The following is a 7671-nucleotide window of genomic DNA, read 5'->3' as shown; positions in this document are numbered from 1 at the left end:
CCAAAGCCTTCTTTCTTGCTTTGATTTATCTTCAAAATCTGATCTCTGAACCTTCTATTTTCTTCTTTCTTTTTCTTGGATGAACACGTGATGTGACCGAAGCAACAGAGAGGAGGGAGAAGAGAGAAACATTCGGTGAAAGCTTTGATTGAAATTAAATCAAATTGAATTCTAAGTTCCAATTACCAATGGATGGAGTAACCGAAGCATGCTTTGAGAACCTTGGTTCCTTTCTTTGAATCATCCATTTTGGTTCATGGACTTGTGATTTGGACTTGTCTATTCTTCCTTAGTCTAAGGTTCAGCCACTTGTTGTGAAATAATTTTTGCACAAAGTTGAATTTATTTAATGATCAAGTTGGGCTTGTTAAACTTGGCCACTCTGAAAATTAAGTTGCTTTTCCTGCACACTCACTAAATTCATCAAACAAATAATTGAAAACAATTTATTAAACACTTTTTAATAATATTTATTCATCATATTAAACTAATATAAGTTTTCCAAACTCAACAATCTCCCCCTTGATGACAAACATTATTAAAACTGAATTGAAAACATTAAGATAAAGTACTTCCCTTTGAAGATTCACAGATTTCTCCCCCTTTTCATATGTTCAATAAGCTCCCCCTCAATATGTGCTTGATTAACCTGATTAACACACATATTCATAGAAATAATGCCTATATACAAGCTCTAAAAGATTCCTAAAGGATGATTAAAATTTCAAAAATTGGAGCTTTTTAATACAGAGTCATTTTTTCACAAGTCAAAGCACACAGAATTATTTAAGAACAGGAGTTAATGACGCTCCATAAGCCAAACTGCCCATATACATTTGAGCAAAAAATATTTTTGTCAGAACAATCAAAGCTCAAAACTGAAATCAATCCATTAAAATAGAGTGTTCAAAACAGAGCCAAATTAGAGCATCAATAAGAGCCAATAACAGGGCAGTAAAAAAACAAAGCACCAATAACAAAAACAGGACATCAATAGTAAAACAAAAAACTGTTTTAATTCAGTCTCTTTTTTTCCTCTTTTGTCATCAAGGAGGGACACCTGCAAGTAAAATAGATCAAACAATGCAGTCCAAAATGATAAGTCATGCATAACAAAGAAATAGTACCAAAATTAAGTTAGCTATAGTCATCTAACATAAATCAAAGTTCAAGACAAACGAAAAGTCCACAATTTCAAATTCAGAGAGAGAAAAATAAGGAGTAGTCAGCAGCAGCAGGGAGCAAACTAGGCATCAGAGATCTCTTCATCAGATTCCAGAACATCATCTTCTTTCTCGGAGGGAGCCATGTCCTTATTAACGGAATCCAAATGTTTTAAGAGCAAGTTTACCCGTTCATGAGATTTTAGCCAAGCCTTTTCATTTTGTAATGCAAGATTTCTAGCTTCTTTGCTGGGTTTTACCATTTGCTTGGACATGGTAGCAAATTCCAAGAGAACATCTTTAACCATTTCAGAGAAGAGATATTTGTAGGAATCAGATGTTCCAGCAACAGAGGGAGATGGAAGACTTTCATCCTCACTTTCAGACAAGGCTGGAGCCTTAAAGCCTTTTACCTTTTTACCTTTAGCATGTTTCGGTACACCACCACCTTTGATTGTGGACACTCTGTTCTCAACATGTTCATTACTCAAATCAATATTGAAATACTCAAACAAGCAAGTTAAAAACATTCCATATGGCAAGGTACTCTTTTTATCACTTTTCACACAATCCCACATATGACATATCATAAGGTAAGCAAAATATATGGGAATGGAGTTTAAAACAGCATAGAGTACGAGAGTATCACAGACAGTTACTCTCTGGTATGATTCGCTCTGTGGCATGATAATGTGAGTGATGATATGGTGCAGTAGAGCCCTAACAGGTCCTAGGACTTTATGTGTGGGAATATTACCATCCATAGAAGAGAAGTTTTCACAAACTCGAGCTAGGACATCTTGATGAAAAATGCCAACATGATTATCCCACTTGCCAGACATATATGCCCTTACCCCCTGAGTTCTCATACTCCAGGGCAGCACTTATGGTTTCAGAACTCAAAACAAACTGAGTATTTTTAACAAACGAATGAAACTCTCCTTCATAAAAAATCACATTTTCATAAAATTTGCATACCAAGTTCGGATAAAATGGTTTTCAAATTTTGAAAATAGGAGACTATTTCAAATCCTGAAAGTTTGTTTTAAAATCGATTCCTTTATCAGATAAGACTTCAAGATCAACAACAAAAGATGCACAGAGATTGTGGTTTGCAAGAACTTGAGTATGAAACTCATAGGCTGCACAGGATAAAAAATGGTAGGGGTCAAAGTGAGAATGAGATTTATCATATTTCTGTTTGAAGTCTAGAGACTCAAGGTTAGGGGACTCCCTTGTATCTTGAAGAACAGATAATTGGTTAATACTAATTCAAATCTAAAGTGATTATAGTCGCCAATATTTTTAATAGAAAAAACAAATAATTGGTTAATACTAATTCAAATCTAAGTGATTATAGTCGCCAATGAGTAATAGCTCAAATGGCATAGTCTTTTCATACTCAATTAAGAGGTTGCAAGTTCGAGTCTCCTATTTTTGGTAAAAAAAAAAAAAAGTGATTATAGTCACCAAAAATCTGAAGTGAAAAAAATGTTGATAATTTGGTATTTTTTAAATAAAAAAATTGCGAGACTATTTTCTAAATGATGGGGTGCTTGACTAATGACTACTATCCTAGTCAAGCGCTTAATTTTTTTTGTTTGAATGGTCGGCTATTTTTGGTTACTAATAGGGACGCATATGATTTGGACAAATTCAAAGATTCGGCTAGGATTTGAATATTTTAAGATTAATTTAGTGTGATTTTATCGAGTATAAGATCGAATAAGAATATTAAAAATAGACCTAATTATTATTTTATATCAAGTTCGGGTCAAGACGAATTTGGCTTCATCTATCCCATATATTTTTTAGAGAGATTAACTAAGATATATATGTTTTAAATTAATTCTAATATTATGTTATATTAATTCTAAATTTATTCTTTTATGTTTAATCATATTTGTTGAATTAAAAAATAAATAAATAAAGTATAGAATTAAAATTTATGGACCAATTCAACTTCAAGTATGGATATCAATTTCTTGGTAATAAGTATATATATTATAAATAAGTATATCAATTTTTTGACATAAAATTTATTAACACTTAGACTTTATACGGTCTAGACCCGATTTTAGTATAACTCAAAAATAGTGTGATTTCATTTTGTTTAAGGCCGGATAAAAATTTTAAAAAATATACCCAATTATTATTTAAAGTCAAATCTAAATCAAGACAACCCTAATTTTATCCAACCTCACTTGCACCCTTAGTTACTACTCTCCAATCTTCATCCATACATCATACATGAATAACTTCCTTAGCGGCCTCATTTTAATTCAATTATAAATCCATACATCATACATGAATAACTTCCTTAGCCCCCTCATTTTAATTCAATTATAATACAAGGGGATGCTTCTATAAAGACGCGTAAAACATCTTTTTGTAAAGACGCTTACGTGCCACATTATTATTAGACGTATTAGTGAACTGATTATTTTTTAATTTTTAACAAATTAGAATAAAACTGATTTTCTTTATAACAATAACAATAAACTCAATTTTTTTCAGGAATCTAATTGTATTTTTAAATTTTTAGGAATTTAAACGTCTGCAAAACAAAAAGTCAAGAGATATATTTATCTTTTTATCAAAAAATTTAAAGATATTCGATTTAGATTATGTAATTCGATCAGATCAAACCGGGTATAATAATTATAATACAGACAATTAGGTTTATTATTGTTGCTATAATAAATCGATTTTGTTCTGGTTTATTGAAAAATAAATTATTAACCAGTTAATAAAGATGTCTAATAATAACATGACACATATATACATCTTAAAAAAAATATTTTTAATGCCTTTATTAAAGTGGTCTCCATAATTATAATATAATATAATAATCAACATTTTTTTCTCTTTTCTTTCACTTTTAAAAATAAAAAATAAAATAAATATGCAAGTAAATAGTAAATAGTGAATAGTAAAAGTAAATGGTTAATTTGAAAGATCATTTATGTTCTAAATTGATTTCTAAAATTTTGTTTAAATCAAATTTATCTTTCAAAAATATTTAGTCATATTATTCGTTATGTCTAGAGATGACAAAAAAACCTACATCACAAATATGTACGAGATTATTTCACGATGGATAAGTTAACAAAAACTCGTAAAATTCTTCTATTTAATACTATAAAAAAATATATTGGCCACTTTGAATACTTTTATCCAGTGGTAGAATGTTTAAATTGAGATATATTCATCAAAGAAATAATCAATAAAACACTCATACGTACTTTCTCATTTTAGGTACATTTATACATAAAATAAATTATACATAAAGAAAAAAAAGAAAAAAAAGAAGAGTTGAAATAGCAAAAGAGATAAAAATGACGATTTTTATAATTTTGTGTGGCCATCTATCAGACAACTATGATTTTTAACAAAATTAATTTGTATTTATTGCATTCAACTTGAATAAGTAAGAAATGATCTTATTTTAATTTAGTCCTTAATTCACATTATTTGAATTTAGGTCAATATATATGATTTGATTTGATTTGATTTAATTATTAGTTGAAAATATCTCAATTGCCTATTTTATTCATTGATTTATTATTTTAATGACAAATAAATTAATCAAATTATTTAATTAGTACACACAATAAATTTGGTTTAATAAATTAAAAGAAATAAATTAAAAAAATACTAAAAGAATATTAAAATAAATAAATTAAAAAATACTACCAAATCAAATTGATATAAATTATAATAAATTATATAATATTTAAATATCTAATCAAATCAATTAGTTGATATAGTTAGTTTATGGCAATAACTTGTATTTAATGAGTTAAAGAAATAAATCGAGAAATACTCTCAAAAACATGCCACATCAGTTCCATCATTAAGTGCAAAAATCTTATTTTTATATAATATATAAAATAAAATAGATAAAATAGATAGAATAGATTGTTGAATTAGTAAATAGATAAAAAAATACCAAATTATAATTTATGGACAAATTTAAATTTAAATATAGATATCAACTTTTTGGTAAAAAAAATTTTCTTTATAAATAGATGTATTATAAATAAGTTTTTTTATAAATAATTTTTTTAAAATTATTATTAAAACTTTAAAAACCTTATTTTCATTCGGTTTAAATTTGATATAGTTGTAGCCTGAAAATATTTAAATTTTATTGGATTTAAAATCAAATTAAAATATAAAAAATAGATCTAATATATATTTAGGATAGGATATGAATCATGACAAACTCGATTTCACTCGATCCATAAACACTCCCTACTATATGTACATAAATAAGAGAGAACCCTCTTCTCGAACCACAAACGAACTAAACCCTACCCTAAACCCTATCAGATCTGCAGCAACATTCAAGCTTCAAAACGCATGCCATCCCCCGCCGCCGACGGTGACAGCCAGCGGTTGCCGCCTTCGCCTCTCGAAGGTCTACTCGGCCCTCAACTCAGTTGTGGACTTCTCTCATCCCCATCGCTCACGCTCGTTCGCTTTTCGTGGGCGTTTTTCTGCTTCGTCTCTGTTCCCGTCCTCGTCGTCTTTCTCTGATCAAGGCTTCAAGAGCTCTCTCTCTCGCCTAGCTCAGTCACTGTCACCGTTGGTAAGCCTCCATCCATCCCTGCTTCTTCAGTTTCATTTTTGGAAGTTAATTGCTGTTTTCCTGGATTTAATTATATTAATTGTTGATTGTTGTTTGTCTGGGTTAATTGTTGTTTTCTGAGTAAATTTTCTTTGTTGTTCATTGTTGCTAACAGGGCTAGAATGTTGTTTTGTTTTGATTTTTGAGTAAATTTTTTTCGTTTTTGGCTTTCTGAAGGAAAAAAATGAAACCCTAAAAGCTACCCTCTCCCTCTTCGAGCACCCCATTCCACCTCTTGTCGTCCTTGTTGCGTCCTCTTAGTTGATTTGTTGCTGTTTTTATATTATTATGGTGAATTGAGAGGCTGCTTTTATATTGTTGGTGTTGTTTTTATTTTGTTATGTGAATTTATATTGTTGGATAGTAGATAATTTCTGTAAATTGAGCTGCTGTTTTGTTTATATTGTCTTGGATAGTGGTAAAATACTAAATTGGTCCCGGACGTAATTCTGTTTTGTTCTTTAAGGCTTAAAGTATCTAAAATGGCCAATTCTATGGTGTCTATGAGTTTTTGCCTAAATTTTGCCTAACTTACTTTTTGTAGTAAGTTTTGATTTTTTTAAAATTATTTATTCTTATATCCTTTAAATTAAATAATAACTTTTGACTCTTTTTAGTAAATAGACACCACTTTTTAGGCACCATAGTATTCACCATCTAAAATACTTAATGGTAGGACTATATTGAAGTTAAATGAAATTTTTTTGGATTCAAATAGGACACTTTAAACCTTAAGGAACGTAGGGGACGAATTTATTACTTTACCCTTATTTATATTGTTCTGCTTATGTTTATTCTGTTGCATAATTGTGTCCTTAGCCAGAAAATTGTTTAAACTACCCATTTACAAGTTATACCGCGGATATTTATTGGCAGATTCAACAAAATATTTTTGAAAGAAAATTTCATTTTCAGCGATGCATAATTACTTGTTTAGTTGTTTTCGTCTGGTAATCATAATTTCTGTTTGTGGTATGTTGAATAACTTAACAGCCTACATCAACATGTACGTGTCCGTGGGAATGATCTTGGTGTCTTTTATAATGGCTGCAATTGTCTCATATTCATTGCGGCTAGTTATAAGGAAAAACTCAACCGGCCCAGTATCTACGGCAAGTAGTGCACCGAATTCAACTGCCCCACCATCTACAACAACAGCAAGTGGCAAACAACCAAACTCAACCGTCCCACCGACTATAGCAAGTGGCGAACGTACACCTTCCCGAGGCCCGGCACCAAAGCGTAAAGGGGTAGCTGTATTTTTGAGAATTTGAGGGGTACTTGAATACATGTATTGTGAGCATATCAAAGTTATGTAATTCTGAGTGGAAGAAAGAGAAATCTGAATCTTGTATTCTTGTGGCAAAACAAGCTGGTATACATTTCACATATATTTGACAATTATGAATAAAAAAATGCTTACATTTTAACACACTTATTTTTCTCCTTTAATTTCTTCTTTTTTGAGCCACACACCAGCATCACACAAATTGAAAAGGAAAAAATAATCAAGTAAACATAAAGATAACTGCATTATGCATAGACGAACACAGCCAAACATGATACTCATGTTTTCTGCAGCAAGATTCTCATCATCACAAACATAACAGAATATATACTAAAGGTGGCATCTTCAACTTCAAGTAGTTCTGATTTCTCACAATATTGCAACATCACAGACATAAATACTGTCTTTTATGGTTTCCACTGTTTATCTAATTTGTGATCTACAGATCTTGGATTTAGAATTATGTGCTGATACTCTAGTAGGGGACGAAATGTTGTGTGGTATATCCGGAGGACAAAAAAAGCGTGTTACCACAGGTAGTGATCAAACTCTTAGTAAATCAATTGTGTGTAATTCTATTTCAACCT

General features: G+C 30.3%; 1 long non-coding RNA gene across 1 annotated transcript; it reads left to right on the top strand.

Annotated features, from left to right (window-relative positions):
- The first annotated feature begins 5391 nt into the window (after positions 1-5391).
- LOC112772270 (uncharacterized) lies at positions 5392-7230 on the top strand. The gene is made up of 2 exons (XR_011876236.1): positions 5392-5757; positions 6790-7230. It is a non-coding gene; the product is annotated as an uncharacterized lncRNA (long non-coding RNA).
- Positions 7231-7671: the final 441 nt, after the last annotated feature.

Source organism: Arachis hypogaea, chromosome 18 (genome assembly GCF_003086295.3).
Source record: "Arachis hypogaea cultivar Tifrunner chromosome 18, arahy.Tifrunner.gnm2.J5K5, whole genome shotgun sequence".
Classification (NCBI taxonomy): domain Eukaryota; kingdom Viridiplantae; phylum Streptophyta; class Magnoliopsida; order Fabales; family Fabaceae; genus Arachis; species Arachis hypogaea.
The sequence above is the reverse complement of the archived record's forward strand: the minus strand, read 5'-3'. Positions and strand labels throughout refer to the sequence as shown.